We start from the raw sequence: 22,528 nt of genomic DNA, 5'->3' as shown, positions 1-22,528 counted from the left end.
TTAATATTGTTCTTATCACTAATTTATTATGAAAAAACGTCAAAAATGAAAGTTTATAAATATATACTTATATAAAAAGCATATAAAAAAGATATAAAAAATACTGTCTGTAGGGGATGAATGAGGAATTGACAGACCTGCTGATATGGTCAATCTGACACCCCGCAGTCAATAGAATCCACCTCACTGGATTTTGGTTAGTGTGTATTTTGAATTAGTCTTTGTCTACTTATCAATTTTGAAGAATGTTTTCTACCTTAGCAGATGGAGATAAAGTATTTTGTGTATTAAGATTATATTTATCTTTTCCAGTTGGTTTTGGTATTATATTTATTCTGTAGTCTACTACCCCAATGACTGAGGGGAAGCAGATCATGTTGCAGAGCTGGCTCACATTGTCCTGAATCTCTTGAACTGTACTGGGAAGGACTATGTAGTCAGAGCTGTAGGTGAGGAAGGCATCTAGAAACTGGAACAGATACTGTCAGATAGTGGGTTAGGTGATGCTTGCAGTGACTGTGAAAGCTCTGGTACCAAGAAAGGCAAGGGATGTTGTGATGTTAAGGTGCATCGGCGTAGATTGTCCTGGCATGTCTTGGCCTAAAGGTTCTAGCTGTATAGCAGCCCCATCAAAATGAAACCTGTTAATGCACTCCTGATCACTAATGTCCATGAACCGGATCCTTGGCCTGAAAGGTAGGGATGTCTCCTCCTAGCCACATCTAGCAATCAGGGCAGGATTAATTCTTCAATTTAAGGATGTGTGGAGGCCATTGATGGATTTTTGGAAAGTTTAAAAAATATTCTTCCCTGAATTAAAAAAATTAAAGAAAATAGGGGAGAGAATGAATATATTTTTCATAATTATATAAGGAAGAGAGATATTATTATATTTTATAAGGGTTGTTTATAAGATGTCAAGTATATTTGAAAGTGAAATTGATATTTGTATTGATTGTACTTGATTTAAGATATGAAATGAATAAAGTATTAAAAAAAAATAAATTCTTTAAGCGCCCCTAGGCACACAAGTACACTGGGCCCCCTAGCCCCATCCTGCCTATGCCCCACCCATACCCCGCCCCTTGTCCCACCCCCATTTATTTACCTGTTTTCTGAAAGTTAGTCAAAAATGTATTAAAATTAGTCCAATAAAAGAATCACCATTTCTATTTCTAACCGTTTATCAAAACAGTTACAATACTACTTTATCCTAAAGCAATAAAATAAAAATATAGAATTTTTTTCTACCTTTGTCATATGGTTTCTGCTTTCCTTATCTTCTTGTCATTCTCTTCCTTCCATCTACTGTCTGCCCCTTCCCCTGCCATTTCTCCTTCCTCCACCCACCCACTTTGGTCTGGCATCCATCATCTTCCCTCTGTTCTCCTCATGGTCTAGCATCTCTCTCCTTCCATCTCTCCTTCCCTCCCCCCTGTGGTTTTTAGCATCTCTCTCTTCTCATTTCCTCCACAGATCTGATATCTTTCTCTCCTCTCTCTTCCCTTTTCTTTTCTTCTCTGGTCTTCCTTTTCTATTTTCTGCCTCCATCTAAATAAAATTATTTCTTACTATTCAGTCCTGTTTCCCTCTTTTCACTGTGTCTACCAACAGCTTGCCACCCCTTTCATTCACCCCTCCACTATCTTACTATATCTTCTTCCCTCATCCAGCATATGCCCTTTTTCTTTATTCCCTCCTTCCATCCAGTATGTGATCTTTCAGCATCTACTCTCCCCTCTCAACTGACATCCATCTTCCCTCTTCTCTCTCTCCCTTTTCCCCACTTCCATCATCTACCCCTTCTCTCTTTCCCTTTTCCCCACTTCCATCATCTGCCCCTTCTCTCTCTCTCTTCACACTTCCATCATCTGCCCCCCTTCCCCTCACCTTTCCGGGTCACTTTCTTTCCCCTGAGGATGGGAGAGTAAGCCGCAAACAGTTACATGCCAGCAAAACTGTTTACCGGTAGCACCTGCCGCATTGAACAGAAACTGCCTCAGCTGCCCCCGTGGCTCAAAAAATGCTATAGAGGCAATTGCGGCCAATGTAGCTCTATCTGCTCTGTGTGTCAGAAGTACACACAGAAAACAGAGCTCAGCTCAGACCTCAGGTACTCACAAGAGCATGAACTTTTCAAAATGATTAGGGATGTTAAACCCAATTAAATTAGCCTTCAGTGGACACAGTTAAGGAATTTGCTCAGTATTAGGGCTGCTCGAGCACTCACAGACTCCAATGCGCAGACTGTCGGATGGCCACGCATTCTCCACCCTCTGACAAAAAGCCACGGTACAAATAAAGAATTGCACTAACACAGGGCAGGGGCAGACGAAATGATGGACATGGGAAAGGAAAATTGTTTCTTAGGCAGCGAAAAGGGCTATGTTGGACACTAGTATCCTGAAATTGTGGGAGCCGGTGCTGAGGTCACTTCAAGAAACAATCTTAGCTATTAAGCTCAGTGTGTGTGAGTGGGCTGGGAGAGAGAGGCGGAAAAGAAAGGCTGCCCGCATGAAAGGGATAGGGACGAGAAAATTAATATTTATACTACAGGTTTAGTGCATTGTGTATATAAAATCATAGTAAACGGCGACAGGCCCCGGCACCGATGGCATGTAAGTTCCACTGTTACCTTGCAAGCGGTGCTGCTCAGCCAAAGCTTCCCCTGTGATGTGAGCCACGCCCAAACGGAAACAGGAAGCTCACATCACAGGGGAAGCTTTGGCCGAGCAGCACCGCTTGCAAGATAACAGTGGAACTTACTTGCCATCGATGCCGGGGCCCGACACCGTTTGAAAAAAATAAATTGGAAAAAAGGGATCTGCGAAGGTGAGGGGAAAGGAGACCCCCCAGGACAGCTGCTCTTTGCCCTCCTTCAGCGGGCAACCCTAATAATTTTGGGCATTAGGCACGTGCCTACTGGGCCTACCCTTTATAATAATAATAATAATAATAACAGTTTATATACTGCAGGACCGTGAAGTTCTATGGGGTTTACAATGATTAAAAATTTACAGATTGAGTAGTACTAACAGAGTTAAGATTTAGCGGTCAGTTATTGTGGGGAAAGATTATTCAGTTTAGCTGCCTAAGTACTTTAGGAACAAATATGTTTTTAGGTGTCTCCTAAATTCCCCATAAGTATTCGCAAGCATGAGTAATTGTTTCAGATCTATACCATATGATGCTGCCTGATAAGAGAAGAGATGTTGATGATGTCTTTTAAATTTACATTCTTTAACCGGTGGAGAAACAAAATTCAAGTTTGAGCTTCTCTTAAGTCGATTGGTTAATCTGGCCCTGCTAGCAATGCCTTTATAATACAATCATTCAGCACCACAATGTGTCCCACCAGCATAGGTGCAACCCACTAACACTTACTTCAGGAATCAACACCATCTAGTGAGACACTCACTCAGTACCAGCACACAACACACTGACAAACTGGGACTGCACAAAGGGACAATGAGAAACACAGAAACAGGCAACTAAGGAGCTAAAATGGGAGGTGTGCTGGGTTGGGTTCAGTGAGGGCTTGATGAGGAATAGACACTCCAAAAATGGGACCTAAGAGATAGCAAGGGTGAGGGTAAAGAGAGGGGCACAAACATTTCACAGTAGGGCACACAAACCGCAAACCAAACGCTCTCCTTCACACAGCAACTAAATAATATTACACTGGTATTTATGGATCGCTACCGTGTTTCCCCGATGATAAGGCAGGGCCATCAAATAAGACAGCCCCCCCTTTTTAGAAAAAAATGTAAAATAAGGCACCCCCCCCCCCCCCGCAAATAAGCCACCCACCGATACCTGCGCTTACCCGAATCAGGTGGTACGGTGGGTGACTCCGTGTGGTCCCTCCGTCTACCGTATTTGCCTCCATGGCTGCGTGCCGCGCCTCGTCATGAAGTGAAGAGGAGGAAGTGACAGGACTGCAGCGCGCGCACGTGACTCCGCGCAAGGAAACACAGGCAGCTTCCCTCATCCCTCCCTAACGGAGACTGCAGGAGTTTGTTCACGGCCAGAACATCCAATACAGGTAATAAAATTCTGTTTTTTTTCAACAATAACTGTGTACTGTAGTCTTCTTCATGGGTAAATAAGGCATCCCCCCGAAAATAAGCCCTAGAGCATATTTTGGCCTTCCAAAAAAAATAAGACAGTGTCTTACCATCGGGGAAACACGGTAATATGCCCCAGAAGGAGTTCAATGCGATATACAATTTAGAGGAATCTGGTCATATTCAAGATATGCATTATTTCATTAGGGTTCATGACACACATAGTTTGGTTTGTGTTTGTGTAGCCATATAATTATGGCATATGGTTTGGAGAAAAGGTTGGCTGTATCTGGTATTGTAGTCTTGATATTACAGATTCTGGTATGGGGGTCTCTTTCCTGGTTTTTAGGGAGCTTAGTTATCTATCAACATAAGAGAGGATGTTTGTGTCTTGTTTGATTTATGGTGGGTCATTGTTTGTGGTTGGGGCGGGGTAACTCAGCAACAACACAAATTGGGTCAAAAAAGACAAGTTGTGGCTTGTCGCTTTTATAGCAGATCTAGGGCTGGACATTTTTAATTCATTCCTAGCATCCTATTTGCTTTTTTTGGCCGCTGCCACACATTGGGCGGACAATTTCATTGCATTGTCTATGATGACACCCAGATCTTTTTCTTGGGTGCTAATCCCCAAGGAGAACCCTAGCATCTGGTAACCGTGATTCAGGTTATTCTTCCCAATGTGCATCACTTGCATTTGTCCACATTAAATTTCATCTGCCATTTGGACGCCCAGTCTTCCAATTTCCTAAGGTCCGCCTACAATTTTTCACAATCCACATTTGTTTTAGCAACTTTAAACAGTTTAGTGTCATCTGCAAATATAATCATCTCACTCATCGTTCCAATTTCCAGATCATTTATAAATAAGTTAAATATTTGAGATCCCTAGTATACTTGGATGTTTTCTGTTTAGGTGTTCCAAAACAATAATTTGGACATTTTGGGAAGATGGGGGGAGGGGTGTTGGCATTTTGAGATGTTCATCTGCTTTGAAAAAGAGGAACATACATAGGTACCTATAGTATATATCTTTCCCAAATAGGCTGCAAATAGATGCATTTATTCTACTCTCAATCCAAGCAACCGGTTATAAAATTTCCATCTTGGGGCTCCTTTTATAAAGCAGTACTACCAATTAGCGGCATGCTGAATGCAAAAAAAGCCCATTTAACTCCCATGGGATTCTTCACATTACGAGGGTGGTTCGAAAAGTTTGATAAAACAAGTTAAACAAAATTTAAAAAAAAAAATTTGACAAAACCTATTTTTCCAACAGGATGGGAAAATTGGACACTCACTGGACTAAGGGCTCCTTTTACTAAGCTGCGTTAGGGCATTAATGCACGGAATAGCATGCGCTAAATTGCTATACGCGCTAGATGCTAATGCCAGCATTGAGCTGGCGTTAGTTCTAGCCACGTAGTGCAGGATTAGCACGCGCTAATCTGCTGCATGCGCTAAAAACGCTAACGCAGCTTAGTAAAAGGAGCTCTGTGTACAGCCCTCAATGGAGACTATGTTGAGAAATATAAGTTGTTGTTTGTTTTTTTTAACTGTTTAACTTGTTGGCTTTTTTTTTACCAAACTTTTCAAACGACCCTCACATGTACAAGCTAATTAGTAGCACTGCTTTGTAAAAAGGAGCCCTTGGAGTCTTTTTTTTTTTTTTTTTTAATCTTTATTAATTTTCCAAACTAATACAAAGTGCCAGGAAATATACTGACATTAATAAACAACATAAGCACTTAAATTCAATCAATAACCATACAAAAGAAAAATATCCTTCCCCTCCCATCCAACAAATTAATCAAAGAATAACCAAAAAGATATCCCTCCACCCCCACCCTTGGAGTCTTGATTTCAAACTAAGGGCTCCTTTTATAAAGCTATGGCATATGCTCCGAAGCCCATTCAATTCCTATGGACTTTGGTGCATTTATTTATTTATTAGAACAGGTTACAGGTTAACATGCACAATATACAGTTTACAGGTTATAATTTGCCATAGTTATAATACAAGTCGGGGTCTTTTTTCCAGTACAATTTTTATTCTAACTTGACACATACTATGGATCTAATACCAATATACATAATATACAGTTTAAAGATTGCAATTTGCCATAGTTACAATGCAAGGTTTTTCAATTCAAGTTTTTACCACAGCAGCATTGCTATTGTAGCTTTGTAAAAGGAGCCCTATATTTTTTAGAGACTGGGTTTTTTTTCTATACGTGAACAATAAAGTGCCAGCGGGACATAAAAATAAAGCAGTGCATATTCCTAGTCTGAATGAGAAAGATCAGAAGCTCTTTTATGTATTAAAACTGAGTGGCATTATGTAATGAATATTAAGTTCATGTATTTTTATTGTTGAATTATGATTGGTTACCAGTAAGGAATGATTCCTATTTTAAAAAATGTACAAGTAAAAAAAAGAAAAAGGACAAAGTTTCATTGTATTAAGAGCACAAGTACTACCTAAAAATACAATATCATATACCACATCACAAGACAGATTTCATAGTATGAAGTTAGCGTTAGTCGTCACAGCTACACGGAGATGTTTTTAACTGTATTCTTAAAGCATCAATTATTTTCTTTTATATTTCGGTTCACATAAATTGCTATGCAGAGCGGATACATTTCTTTCACAGCTCTGCACAATTTCTTTGACAGAAAGTGTTTAAATGAGTTCAGGGTCTGTTTAAGCTGGTCCAGGCTATAGAATCCTGGGAACTGAGTTTCTTCTAAGCCTGTGAGTAAAAAGGTTGATGACCAGTACAGATTCCCAGGCCTCTGCTGGCTTCTAGTCAAAAGAAAAAGCTCTGTGAAGAGGAAACCTTTTACTGACAGTTCAGGAGCTTTCCAAATGTTCAATGGTCAGAAAAAAGTACTAAATTGTTCTTCCACAGCCGTTCCCCCCCTCCCCCTTCCCCAGATAGTGTAATTTTTTTCTAAATAGCTTCTCGAATCTAGAAATGGGATTTGTATGATGTTATATAACCCTTATTTCAACTGATTTTTCTTCTTCAATATCCTTCTTTTCAAACTCAAATCAAGCAAGCTAAGGAATGAGGGGAAAAAGCTAATGCACTAGGGTAAATTTTTAAAGGCCTAGTCAGCATGTACACTCAAAGAAAAGGAAATAATGGAGGTAGACTCGTTGAATCCACATTAATGGATTTTCAGATCCCATAAGGTACATTCTACAAGAAGCTTTCTGGAGAGGATTACTGGTTCAGGTTTCAGAGGCATTATGGGAATATTTTGAGCTGAATTAATAAAGAGACATTTGGGAAATGTTTCAGCGGCTGGGTTCATGCTTTATGCTAGCATTTAACACTTTGGGCATGTACTCATGTGCTTTTAGTCACACAAGAAACATTTAAACAAAATCGAGTCAATTTTTAAACCAACTTATTGCGCCGGTTTCCTTTAGGGATGATGCAGTCTTAGCAATTCTGGACTGAGAGGAACATTGCTTAACTGTCTCCACTCCTGCTTCTCTAATCAAACCTTTTCTTTCATGTTCATTTCATAGAAATATAAAACATGAGGCAGATAAGTACCATATGGCCTATTCAGTCTACCCAACCATGCCATCTACTTCCTTTTCACCCTTTTAGAGATCCTACTTATCCCAAGCTTTCTTGGATTCAGAAAGTGTTTTCACATCAAACAACAACAACAGGAGGCCATTTCATGAATTCACCACCCTTTCCATGAAGAAGTACATCCTCAGGTCGCTTCTGAGTCTATCCCTTTTCATCTTCATCCTGTGCCCCCTCATTCAAGAGCTTCCTTTCATTTGAAAGAAAGTTGCCTCTAACTCCATTTATCACTATCCTCTGTTGCCTTCCACTCAACCAGTTCCTAAAATAGTTAGTCACCAAGGAACTGTGTCAAAGACTTTGCTAAAATCTACACAGTACAAATAAATGGCTGATCTAAGTAGCTACTACTACCAAATAGGGAGATAACTAATTTAAATCTGTGATGAAATACTTTGATTACTTAACTAATCACAGCTCTTGTAAATTTATATATATATATTTATTTGTAAAAGTGCTCAGACCACATAACCCTTTGTTTAGTGATGACACCAAACCACGGTTAATGTAGGGACCATCATAGCATTTTTACTGTCCCTGATCCAACCATTGATGTTAATTATATTCACTTTGTTATGAACAAATTTCACTTATCTGTAATGATTAGCAGGTTGGGCCCTCTCTCTTCCGCAGTGGTGAAATATATAACAGTGCTACCAATGCTTTAAAGTGCAGTGTTACTGCTTTGTCATATCGAACTCCATAACCCCCCGACTCGAGTTTTGGCTCTTCATCAGGAGGGGATACTTAACATAGCTTGTCACAGCAACTTCTGTCCGACGGCTTGGAAATCCGGACAAACACCCTATTGGTTCTGCCTTTGTTTTGAATTGACTTTGAACCAGTTGCCAGGTTCCAGCTTTGTCTCTCCTATCCAAAATTTCAGGGACTCTCCGTTTCAATCACCAAGTCCCAGTCATCTTCTGCCATTTTCCCTTCTCCTTATCCCATCCTCTAGTTCCATCCATACTCTGCTCTTTCTTTTCTTTATGCCACTCCAGTCTCATCCATCTTCTGCTCTTTCTAAGGTCCCCTGGCTATTTGGCATTTCTTCTCTCTCCATATCCAACATGTATACCTTCTGCATCCCTATTTGTTCTGTCCCCTATATTTCCTTTATGTCCCTGTCTGTATTTCCCCCCCCCCCATGTTATGAGGTGTTGAGTGCTGGTTATTGGTGCCAAGTTAGCCTGCTACTCAATTAAGTTAGGCACCTACATTGGCTTAGGCATGCCAATGTAGGCACCTAACCTTAGGCACATTTTATAGAATTTAGGGGTAAGTAAATATTTAGTTCAAAACAAATCTTTTGGAGTCAGTTGCATTATTGATTAAATTCTATATTATGTACTGGGTTCCTATCAATGGCATAACCACAGGTAGGCCCAGCACCCGCTTTGGGTCCAGGCCCATCTAGCAGCAGCATATATAGTTGTATTAATGGTGGGGATGCCCAAGCCTCGCCAGCTGAATCCCAATCAGCCAAGGTATTAATTTTAACACAATAGGGGGCACAGAGAGAAAATTTGTGGGCCCACTCAGTCTACCCCAGGCAGGCTCACCTAGAAATGGACTTCTAGCTATTCTTCTAGCTCCCACTATTCTGGCATGCAATATGCGAAATTTAAACTCAGGGTTGCATAAAAATACTATTTCTGATTCTAAACATAGAAACATAACGGCAAATAATGGCCAAATGGTACATCCAGCTGCCCATCCGCAGCATCTGCTATCTCCTCCCTAAGAGATCCCATATGTCTGTCTAATGCTTTCCTGAATTCAGACAAAGTCTTTGTCTCCACCACCTCTACCGGGAGACTATTCCACACATCTACCACCGTTTCTGTAAGAGCAGATAGCGTAGCTGGTTTTAAGAAAGGTTTGGACAAGTTCCTGGAAGAAAAGTCCATAGTCTGTTATTGAGGAAGACATGGAGGAAGCCACTGCTTGCCCTGTTATCGGAATATTGCTACATCTTGGGTTTTGACCTGGATTGGCCACCGTGAAAACGGGCTACTGGGCTTGATGGACCATTGGTCTGACCCAGTAAGGCTATTCTTAGGTTCTTAGATTACTCCTGAGTCTATTACTTCTTAACTTCATCCTATGCCCTCTCATTCCGGAGCTTCCTTTCAAATGAGACTTGCCTCGTGCGCATTTATGCCACGTAGGTATTTAAACATCTCTATCATATCTTCCTCCACAGTATACATCCCATGGAAAAATAATAATAAGCGAGTTTATTTTATGAATGGAATAATTTACTTGGCACTAGACAACTGTTACTGACAGTCTTAACACACCTTTATTTTATTAGTATTTCAAATCATAGAACAGATTTGGACAAAGCATACCTATCTTTTTGTCAAATGAAAATGAAAAATGTAAGATTGATGCCGCTTTGTTATTATTTAGAATGTTTTGTGCAGACTATTACATTTAAAAAAAACCCCATTTAATAAAAGCCAAAGAAAGACAGTAAATACAGCACAATTAGTGAAAGCTATTTTGTGCAATCCCTCCTACTACTAATTCTGGATGCTTCTGCTCTTTGATAAGGCTCATTACACTGCATTTATTTCCTCTTGTTAACTCTGATATTGATGGGGGCGTGAAAGGCCTTTTGCCACACATCACTGTAAATAATGCCCCTAGTGGGAAATAATATACGCCCACTTTCACGTTAATACCAACTTGGGTTGTCTCCTTCATAATTTAAGCAAAAGATTTGCATTTGGTATAGCAAATGTCTGTAACTCGGATGGGAAATCATTTTAAAACACAGGCAGATCCAAGTGGGGAAGGGGGAAGAAGTCTTTATTTTAAAGGTAAACAATTATTCTTAGCTTGGTCCTGCTAACTCCTCATCCAAAAACTGTATCCTTGTTGACTTTTGTTAAAGATTTCACAGATGTATAGGGTATAGTGAGCACATTTCAAAATTCCAAAAAGTCCTTTTGCCAATACTGTATTTAACTAACCTACATGGTTAATGAGCATAAGAACATAAGAACATAAGCAATGCATCCACTGGGTCAGACCTGAGGTCCATCGCGCCCAGCAGTCCGCTCACGCGGCGGCCCAACAGGTCCAGGACATGTGCAGTAATCCTCTATCTATACCCCTTTATCCCCTTTTCAAGCAGAAAATTGTCCAATCCTTTCTTAAACCCCAGTACCGTACTCTGCCCTATTATGTCGTCTGGAAGCGCATTCCAGGTGTCCACCCATAGAGATTCCAGCTTGTTGGTCGTCTCTGCAGTTTCTGGAGTAAAGATTTTCTTTCACATTCCAGAAATATCAAAATTTAGCCACCAATTGTTGAATATGGGTTTTCCAGCCAGCTTTAATGTGTTCTTTGCTCCCCAAAATCTCAGGTGAGCATAAACAACTCTCTTTAGTCTGAGTACCACCTCGCCTTACTATGTTTAAGATGTACTTACTATATGTAGCATTGATCATCTAATTGTTCACACATACTGTACATATATAGAAACCTGAAGGCTGATGAAGGCCAAATATCTCATCCAGTTTGTCTATCCACAGCATCCACTATCTCCTCCTCTTACTAAAAGATCCTACATGCCTGTCACATGCTTTCTTGAACTCAGACACAGTCTTTGTCAAGAGACTATTTCAGGCATCTACAGTCCTTTCTTAGATTACTCCTGAGCCTATCACTTCATCCTATGCCCTCTCATTCTGAAGCTTCCTTTCAAATGATTCATGCACATTTATGCCACATAGATATTTAAACATCTCCATCATATCTCCCCTCTCCTGCCTTTCCTCCAAAGTATACGTATTGAGATCTGTCCCCATATGTCTTATAATAAAGGCCACGGACTATTTTAGTAGCCTTCCTCTAGACCAGTGGTCTCAAACTCAAACCCTTTGCAGGGCCACATTTTGGATTTGTAGGTACTTGGAGGGCCGCAGAAAAAATAGTTAATGTCTTATTAAAGAAATGACAATTTTGCATGAGGTAAAATGCTTAATAGTTCATAAATCTTTCCTTTTGGCTGTCTTAATAATAATATTGTCATTTATAGCTAAAGAGACATATGAGCAAGAAACTGATTTATTTTACTTTTGTGATTATGATAAACATACCGAGGGCCATGAGTTTGAGACTAGAGAATGACACGGTGAAAAAATTGGTCCCCGTCACCGCCCCGTCACCGTCTCACCATCCTCTGCACCGCCCCGTCACCGCCATTCCATTCACCGCCCCGTCACCGCCACTGCCATCCCATTCACCGCCCCGTCACCGCCACTGCAACCCCATTCACCGCCCCGTCACCGTCACCGTCGCATACATAAAAGCCTCAAACGGGTACGATTTTATATAATTTTCTTTATTTACGTTTAAAGGAAACATTCAGTAAAACTTTAAAACTTTAAAACTTTGTTTAATATTACTTAAAAACTTTAAAACTTTAAAACTTTGTTTAATATTACTTAAAAACTATACAAAAACAAAACACGACATGTACTTTTAATAGTTCTTATTTTTTAACCCAAAAATAGCAACAAATTACAAACTGCAAAAGTTAGCTTCAGTCATTGTCTTACATATAAATACCCACCTTAGCAGAATGACAATACATCTTTCAATGATAATGTTTTCATATGCGATCTCACCTCAGAAACAACTATTGAAAATAGACAGATATAAATTCTCAAAACTGACACATTTTGATCACTAAATTTAAAAATAGTTATTTTTCATAAAATTTTTCAATCACTGATCTTCCACCACCCCTTGGACTAGCTATACACAGACATAAAACGACACAGTCCTACATGAAAAGGGGTTGTAAATAAAAAAAACCAGCTCATTGCTGCAAGAGTATCCCAGCCAGACTTCATTACAGAGCTGGTTTTTTTTTTCACAAAAACAGTCCTAATTGAAACCTCTAATATGGCTTACTAAAAGAGACTAGCTTAGCTACTCTTTCCAATAGCATACATTAAATAGAAATGGTTTAAGAATAATTTTGAATTTATCTTACTGCCTGTAGGTGGAAAGGGCTACGCACACACCTATCTGTTAGTATGCAGCGCTATAGCTGCCCTAAATAGTTAGCACCAATGGTTCTGTAAGGGGGAGACGGACTGCCTCCCACCCTCCCTCCTTAAAACCCATAGTACATAATTGTGCATTCTAAATTGCAAAAACAAACCAACCCCCAAACAGTAAAATAAAGCTGGACAGTCCGGAAATTAACTTTCTCTCGCCCTCTTAATCCCCAGCCTCTAAACGTTTCCATACTATCAAACTCCCCACATCCTACCTTCGTACTCTTCGCTGTCACCGAAACTGAGCAGCAGCGGCTCTTTGATAGCGTGCGGGTCGCCGAAACTCCTACACCTCGCCTAAAACCCAACCTTGAAGACGTCCCGCACCGACGTCCCGCCCTCCTCTGACGCAGCTTCGCCTCCCGCCCTCCCCCCCCCCCCTCTGACGGAACTTCCTGTTTCCGGGAGGGCAGGCGCGGCAGAGGGAAAGCTCCGGGGCCGTCGCAGGCCGGTGATCTCGAAAACAAGTTCGGAGGTAGGGCTGGTGGGGGTTGAGATGGAGGGGGGGATGTGGTGCTATGGGGGGGGGGGGAGGAAGAGCGAGAGAAAGAAAGGGAAAGGGAGTTCTTAAACTATATGTCCCATTTTGTGTCTGTTCACGAACACGGTGAAACACGGGTGAATAGCGGTTCTTAGAAGGGGGGACATTGGCCTGCGGGGACAAAGTCATTCACCGTTTCCGCGGTCGGTGAATGACCTTGTCCCCGTCACCGCAGCGACTACTATTTTTCTTCCCCGTTTTCGGCGGTGACCCGCGGTCTAAATTCGGTGGCCGCGGGTAAACCGTCACCGTGTCATTCTCTATTTGAGACCACTGCTCTAGACTGACTCCATCCTGTTTAAATCTTTTTGAAGGTGTGGTCTTCAGAATTATACACAATATTCTAAATGAGGTCTCACCAGAGTCTTATACAAGGGCATCAATACCTCTCCCTATGGACCCTAGCATGACCTTACTTTTCTTAGCATTAAATCTTAGCTGCCAAATTTCAGACCATTCTTCTAGCTTCACTAGGTCCTTCCTCATGTTATTCTTTCTATTTTCTGAAAAAGTAAAATGTGACACTTGTTACAACTTTTTCAGTCATTTTATTTATGGACAATTTGCCTTTTACAGTATTTCTCATCCTTTTCTACTTTACAGTACATACTAAAATACTGGAGCACTCATTAAAGGTACTTTTATTTTAAAAGCCATAAACTCCATTTATCTTTTTTGCCATTTACTATTTTATTGCTCCTAAATTGTTTGTATGTATTCTAGTAAAACTTTGATAGGACAACCCCTTCTCTAATAAATTTGCTCCAGTTACCTAAACAGGCACATATCACTTTTAAGTTACCGTACTTGTCTTGATGGTGCTTCTCCAGAATATTTAATAGGTGTGTTCTCATTCCCTCTTCACCCTAATAATTTGTGAGCAGGGTCATCTACACGTAAGCTACTTTTTTTTTTCTTCTTTCTCTGGAGTGCAGTGTGAGTGGTGATATTTGGAAAAAACTTTTATGCTTATGGAAATGTGGCATGGTAGCCTGTAGGTTATGGTCCAGGTAGATGCCATTATCAAGTGTGCATGGCATCACAGTGGCCATGGATGTCACTGGATATAACAGCTGTGCTGTGCTGCATATATGCAGCGTTGATGTGTCTTAGTCATACTGCCACTGTGCTATGACCTCTGAGGTCCACGGCTGGGTGATACATCTTGCTAGCTGTGCAGCGTATAACATGTAATAGGTGTGGGGGCACTAAATGGTTAAGTGCCACTGAATATTCTTGGATGACATACACAAGTGATTTATCAAGTTTATCAAGTTTCAAATTTATTTTATAATTTGATTAATCGCCTATTCCAAATTCTAAGCGATGTACAAGTCAGCAAAATACATAATTAAAATAAACATACATAACTAGCAAAGGGACTAAGGGGGTAATAATAATTTTTTTAAAAAGTCTAAAAAGTGTCCTAAATGGCTACTTGGATGATCAAAAAGCCTGATCGTCCAAGTACCCATAAACAATGCTGGTTTTTAGACGTATCTAAAAACAGCTTAGGCCTTTCCCCTGCCTCTAAACGCACAGAGAGAAAAGAGGTGTGTTTAGAAGAGGGGAAAGGGCGGGCAGTGGGCGGGAGGTGGGACCGACCTACACCTAGGCGTACAACAGGTATAACCAAAACATTTACAGGTTGCCTAGTCGGCACTTAGACCTTTTTGACTTAGACGTAGTCAAACCAGGTCTAAGTGCCGAAAAAGGGGCCGTTGAGCTGATGGCCGCTGGCGCCATCAGTTCAGCGGCCCAGCAACCTAACCACCGCAACCATCGCAACAGGAGAGATGCCTCATCTCCCCTACCGCGATGCCATCACTCTTCTACCCGAATTGCTGCGACCCGCGGCAGGAGAGATGCCCTATCGCGGGGGGGGCAGGGGGGCGATCGGAGGTTCTTGGGGGGTGATCGTTGGCGGGAGGGGGTTGCGTCAAGGGCAGGAGGGTCTGGGATCCCTCCTGCCCGTATTGTAGTGGGGGGTGGGGGGTAGGGGGTCACCGGGGCCAGGGAGGCTTGGGCTCCCTCCTAGCCCATTCCAGTAGCAGCGGGGGGGGGGGGGTCGCTGGGGCCAGGAGGGTTTGGGCTTCCTCCTGGCCCGATCGTACTTGGGGGGGTCGCCGGGGCCAGGAGGGTTTGGGCTCCCTCCTGGCCCGATCGTACTCGGGGGGGGGGGGGGTTTGCCGGGGCCAGGAGGGTTTGGGCTCCCTCCTGGCCCGATCGTACTCGGGGGGGGGGTCGCCGGGGACAGGAGGGCTTGGGCTCCCTCTTGCCCCGATGTTGTCGGAGGGGGGGGTTGGCGGTTCGACATGGCAGGAGGGCTTGGGCACCCTCCTGCCTGGATCGTTGGGGGGGGGATTCTGTAACCGGTGTTGTTTTTGTTAGACACCGGTTACAGAACCCAGCTTTTAGGCGAAGGCCTGGCTCCTCCATCGCCTAAAAGCCCTTCTGTTGGACGTTTGGGGCTTAGGCACTTTTTTGTTTCATTATGGCTAAAAAATGTAGACGTCGTGTGGGTGTACTTTTAGACATAGTGGTGATTGGGCGTTTAGGCAGAGGAAGGCCATAATCAAAACAAGGTCGTTTGGTTTAGTTATGGACACTTTCCCTGCTTCTGCTTTGAAAGTTTAAGGACTTAGGCCAAAAAGGGACCTAGACGGTTTTTTTGATTATGCCCATCCACGTCTACAAAACATAATAAAAAACACTTTTTCAAATACAATGAGACAAAAGGCAAGACAGGGAAAGAAATACAATCTAATTAATATAGGAGCAAACAATTAGGGAAGACAGGGAAAGACAAAACTGATTAAAAAGGTTTTAAAATAAACCGAAGAGCAGTAAGCTATTCAATTAAATATTGAATGCATCTTTAAAAAGAAATCTCTTGAGTTTGCTCTTAAATTTTTCCAAATTCTTTTCCTCTCTTTAGTAAATTGGGAGTGAATTCCATGTCTGAGACGCTGTGATAGTAAAGATAGATTGCCGTCGAGTGTTGATAATTTTAAGAGAGGGAATGACCAATAGATGTTGGTCATTTGATCTCAATAATCTAGAAGAATTATATGGTATCAATGCTTTATAAATAAAAGCTGGGGTTTTAAATGTAAGAGATTTGAATGTAAGCAAACATAACTTATATAGAATACAATGAGACACGGGAAGCCAATGAGCTTTTTGAAGTAAAGGGGTTACATGATCAAACTTCTTTGCTTTCATAATTTATTTATTGGGATTTCTTAACCGCCTTTTCATGAAGAGATTCACCCAAAGCAGTTTACAGTACATCGAATAGTAATTAGGGACTCATGTATTTTCTCTATCTGTCCCGATACCTGGGGTAATGGAGGGTTAAGGGACTTGCTCAGAGTCACAGGGAATAGACTGGGATTGAACTCACAATCTGAGGGTGCTGAGGCAGCAGCTCCAAGCACCCATATAGGGTTGCCAGATTTTGTCATTCCGCCCCCAACCCATGCCCCCACACAAACCCTCTCTCCTCGGGGACACATTTGGAGGACATCTGCGCACGTACGGATGTGCGTGACATCATCCCTTTGCATCCACGCACGCGCCAATGACTTTCAAACATGGCCTCGAGCTCAATGGTTTTCAAAACCCGGACAAAGTGCCGGGTTTTGAAAATCCATCCAGACACCTGGATGGTCCTCTAAAAAGAGGACATGTCCAAGTAATAAAAAGGACGCCTGGTAACCCTAAACCACTAGGCCACTCCTCCCCAGGAGTCTTTCCTGGCTGTTTAAATCACTTTAAATATTTACCCCTGTGTTTCCCAACATTTCATGAAGACGGCTTGTTAGTTAGGTTTTTTTAATTTATAACATTTTATTGAAGAAATCCAATAAATATACAATAATATAATACAATAAAATAGTCAGCACATTAAAATTCACCATATTAATTTTCCATCATATGTCTATCATTCCTTCAAAATAAATTTTAAAATTAACTATTACATCTCTCAATACACTCCCCCTGTTACCATCCCCGTACCCCTTCTTCCCATTCACCTCTCCTCCCTCCCCCCATTGTTTTAAATTTAATTACAACATTGTAATAAATGAATTAAACAAAAATATAATTCAAGTAATTCCACAAATATTAATATCATCCCTCCTACTCTCACCCCTACCCTAGAATAAAAGGTGACATCAAATACCCAGAAAAAAAACCAACCCAAAAAACAAAGAATATTTCCAAAGCTTCAGTATAAAGCATTAAGAATCATACTTCTTGCTTTAGATGATAAATTTTGTATATAAGGGTCCCAAATTTTCAAGATTAAACGAGTTCTTCTAGGAAATTTACGAACCTCCCAAACTTCAAATAAAATTAAATGATGAAATTGGTTCCTCCAATGCTAATAACTAGGAGGATCTTTCTGTAACCAATATTGCAAAATGCATTTATGACCAATCATACATGCCTTTTGAAATAGAATACTTGTTCCCCATCCAAAAACCCCACAAGCCGCAGCTTTGCCAAATAACACCCCCCTTGGAGATTCCGCCAATTGACAATTCCATAATGAACCTAAAAATAATAGGATGGCAGACCAGAAAGATTTAATAAGATTACATTTCCACAGTGCATGAGATAAAGTATTCAAATCTTTCTCACATTTGATACAAATAGAAGAATTAATTAAACCTGCATGAAAAGCTTGTACCTGTGAGAAATATGCCCTATGCAAAACTCTATATGTACACTCTCTCCAATCATATCCCGTAATAATTTTAGGCAAACGATGAATAACTTGACTAAAATCTTGAAGTGATAATTGAATCCCCAACTCATCACACTATTTTTGTATAAGACAATCATATGTTCTATTTACAAAGATACAGAGATAGGAACATCATTACATTGATTTAAAAAATTTATAAACCTTTCACGAACACTCAATGAAAGACCCCCTCTTCTTATTTGACTCACATAATGTCGTACTTGCATGTATCCATAAAATGACCCCGGCCCGCTTTTAACTGTTAAAGATAGATCTGGAAATTTCCTCAACCTCCCAGACTCATCCAAAATCTGAGCAATAAACCTAACCCCTTTATTTACCCAGGATCTAAAAATGACATTAGTCAAACCCAGAGCAAAATCTCCATTTCCCTGAATAGACAAAAAATTTGTAACATATTGATGAAATTTCCATAATTTCAATAATTTGTTCCAAACAGATCTTAATGGAAACAAAATAGAATTACCTTTTAAATAATCTGGTAATCTTGAACTCGGCACTTGAATTAAAAATAATAAATGATATGGATGAAAAAAATGCCTTTTCATATGACAAAGGGGTAAACAAATCATCCTCAAAAACCCAATCCCTTACATGTCTTAACAAACAAGCCCAACTATAAATTTGAATATCTGGAAGACCCAAGCCCCCTCTTATTCCCAAACCCAATAAAAAATCAAAAGACAATTTTGGTTTTGTGCTTACAACAAAATTTTATAAGTAATGTTCTTAATTTCCGCCAATCACCATTATTTAATTCCAAAAGAATCATCTGGAAAACATATAACCATTTTGGAAAAATTACCATTTTAAATAACGATACCCTACCCCCCAAAGATAATGGTAAATTCTGCCATTTTTGTAATTTTAGTGTAGTATAACTAAGCAAAATTGGTATATTTACCTTATATAATCTTTTTGGATCTCCCTGCAAATAAATACCCAGAGGGGCAGAATCGAAAGGGACATCTAAGTCCGTTTACGTCCATCTCGCAAGTCGTCCAAAGTTAAAAAGAGCCTAAGACACATTTTCAAAAGATACGTCCAACTTTTTTTTACTTTCGAAAATCGTCTAATTATACGTCCTGGCGATCTGATCGTCCAAGCCACTAAATCGTTCATCTTTATACCACATTTCCGTCCAACTTTCCGTCCAAGTCCAAAACGCCTAGAACAAGCCCTGTTGGATGTGGGAGGGGTCTGCAAAGTGATGGACTGCTCACCCAGACATGCCACCTAAATAGTGGGGTACCTTACAGGGCACTGCTGTGAACTTCACAAAAAGGGTGCCATGGCTTCTCCTCACTACAGCTCCCTTATAGGTGACGGTGAGCCCATCCCAAACCACCTCCAGAATCCCCTAGACCCACTTATCTACCACCCTAATAGCCCTTATGGCTGCAGGAGCCACTTATATGCCAGTCAAAAAAGGTTTTGGGGGTGTATAGGGCAGTGCACATGTTTAAGTATCAATGCAGTGATTTCAGGGGCTTATGGGCATGGGTCCTCCTCTCTATGGGTCCCTAACCCCCCCCAAGATGACTTAAGCTGGACGACTAGGCTGGATGACTTAGGCTGGACGACTAGGCTTTCCTATGCCAGGCGGCCAGGTGATGATGGTCTGGAGTCTGAAATTTAAAGTTGTGAATAAAATTTTTAGGGGGGTGGGGGGGGTGGTGATCACTGGGGTAGTGTGTGGGGGTTTGTGTTATGTGTTTGCAGTGCTTATCTGGTGAGTTTAGGTGGGTTTTTGTGACTTAGACCATGTTTTACATGGTCTAAGTCACAACGTCCAAGTTCCATCGATCCTGGGTTGTATAACTTTTGGTTATATATGCTGTACGACTAAGTCTAAGCAAGCCCACGTCCCACCCAACTCCCGCCCTCTACACACCTCCTGAAATGCCCCGTTTAGCTTTGGACGTTGAGTGGCACTATGAAGGCCTAGGTTGTTTAGAAATACGTCCAAAACCCATTTATATTTTCGGCGCTTGGACGTTTTTGAGAAATGTTCGTCCAAATGCTGACTTAGGCCGGTTTTTGGACGTTTTTCTCTTTCGATTATGAGCCCCCTAGGTATTTTTAAAAAATTTCTGTCCACTTTAATGGAAAATCTAGACCCCATTATCTACCTAACTTTTCATTTGTAGCTAAAGCCTCAGATTTATCCAGAAACCAGAAAAATCTTCAAATTCTATAAAACATTCTAATAAAGTTTAGTTAGGTTTTTATGACTATCTAATGAAGATACATGAGAGAGATCTGCATTTGCTAGTTCTCCCGTGAATATACCCCTGGTATCCAAATCAATTTAAGCAGGCAGGAGAGGCTGCTGATTGCTTAAATTACCTAGCCTCCTAGCCCCCGATTTTCAGCGGCACTACACCACTACATATTGGCTCTGACTGGCCCTAAAAAAGTGGAATATCACCCGGATAATTAGATTTTACTTGTTAAGTAGCCCTGAGTACCCTCTCAGCCCCCCCCCCCCCACAAGAGCCCTTTCCTTCCTACCACCTCTCCCAACCTATGAAAATCAAACCCTTGTTTCTCCCCTCCCCACAATGGACCCCCACCCTCCTCCCCAGTCCAGATAGGTCTTCCTGGGCCTACCTGATAGCTCTAGTGTTCCTAGTGGATGCAATGGGGAGTGTCACCTGCCCCTCACAGCTGCTATTAGTAAATGGCCGCTAACAGCAGTCTCACAAATACTGCGAACATCCACAGGAGGTCATGGCAGCCAATTTTTCAATGGCAGCTGCAAGGGGCAGGACCAAGTGGGCTTTGTTCTTGACCCCCTTGCTCTCTCTGAACCTGGGAGATTGGGGGACCATTGCAGGGAAAGGAAGGGGTATGTCTTACAAGCTGGGGGTAGAGGATAGGAAGGAGGGAGACTCCTTTGGGGGGCCTCGAGGGGGGATTGGGACCACTTAAATCTAGTTATGTGGGTCCTAGCTGATATTCCACCAGGGCTCACATAACTGAATAAGCTCCACTGAATTGAACCCTAAGTATTCAGTGCCCGGACAGGGCCAAGCACTGAATATCAAGGGCTAAGCTTGCCAGTGGTGGTCAATGTTAAAAAAAAAAACACTGACCACTGCCAGCTGAATACCAACTGGATACCAACTAGATAAATTCTATCTCGTAGCCATTCATTATGGACATTCTGAAAACCCTAACTAGAAAGTTGAGCCTCTAAGAAAACATTTGAAAACACTGCTGTACTTTTTTTTTTTTTTTTTTTTTTATTTATAATTATACAATCTTATTTTACAAGAATTAATTCTTGTTACATTGAATACAGGGAAGAAAATTTCAACACAATGGTACTTTACAACAATCATCATAATGATAAACCCCTTCTTAGACCACAATAATAGGGGTGACCAAAACATAAATTAGAGAGAAATTTAAAGGAATACTGCAAAGAAGAAAGGCATAATGTATCAAGCGCCCATTACTATTATTGTCCCTTAATCCTTGATGATCTGCTTAACATCTAGAAATTCCTTCAGATGGTTAGGAGAGAAAAAAACATATTTAACACCTAAGTACCTAACCATGCATTTGCAGGGATACACCAATAAAAATGTTGCTCCAATATTTATAGTCTGTTGTCGCATTGAAAGAAACTCTTTCCTCCGTTCTTGTGTAGTCTTAGCTACATCGGGATATATCCATATTTTCCGACCCCCAAATAATTTTTGGGAATTTTTGAAAAACAATTTCATAATCATATTCACATCCTGTTCAAAGACAAATGATACTAGTAGCGTTGCTCTGTCCATTTCAGATGTTATTGTTTGTTCCAACAAAGCCGTCACATTTGCAAAATCTATCACATTTGTCTCTCCTTCTCTTACTTTCCCAATCTCACTTCCAGCTACCTTTCCATTTTCATTAGGCATCTTTTTATTTGGTAGGTAATAAATTTTGTTAATTGGAGGTATACAGTTTGAAGAAATTTCCAAATTCTCAATGAAGTATCTTTTCAACAAGTCAATAGGTAACACGCCTGAAGTTTGAGGAAAATTTAGAAAGCGGAGGTTCAAACGCCTATTAAAATTTTCAAATTGTTCTAATTTCTTATGAATAGTGGAGCTATCTTTAATTGAAGCCAATTTAAATTGTTGTAAATGTTGTATATCCACCTGCATTTGCTTGGCTTGGCCTGTATACTCTAACTTCATAGATTCAACTGACCCAGTCAATGATTCCAATTTATCATTTAATTTTGTTACCTCTTCAGTTGATTTTTTGATTTTTCCTTCCATCCGCTGCAGCAATTGCCAGATGCTATTCATGGAGACCTCCGTCTGGGAGAGAGAAAGATCCCCTCTCTCTGCTGTTGTTTCCATCTGCCGTTCCGCCGACAACGCTGTGCCCTCTCCGGGAGACCCCACGCTTTCACTTCCGGGAGCGTGTGTCTCTCGCCACAGCGTTTCGGC

The 22,528-nt window shown here is 41.0% G+C and overlaps 1 pseudogene; it reads right to left on the bottom strand.

Annotated features, from left to right (window-relative positions):
- The window catches only part of LOC117369148, an 82,492-nt pseudogene extending 60,504 nt beyond the window's left edge, over positions 1 to 21,988 (bottom strand).
- Between the last annotated feature and the right edge of the window lie 540 nt (positions 21,989 to 22,528).

This window comes from Geotrypetes seraphini, chromosome 1 (genome assembly GCF_902459505.1).
Source record: "Geotrypetes seraphini chromosome 1, aGeoSer1.1, whole genome shotgun sequence".
Taxonomy (NCBI): domain Eukaryota; kingdom Metazoa; phylum Chordata; class Amphibia; order Gymnophiona; family Dermophiidae; genus Geotrypetes; species Geotrypetes seraphini.
This window is presented reverse-complemented; position numbering and strand designations above follow the sequence as displayed.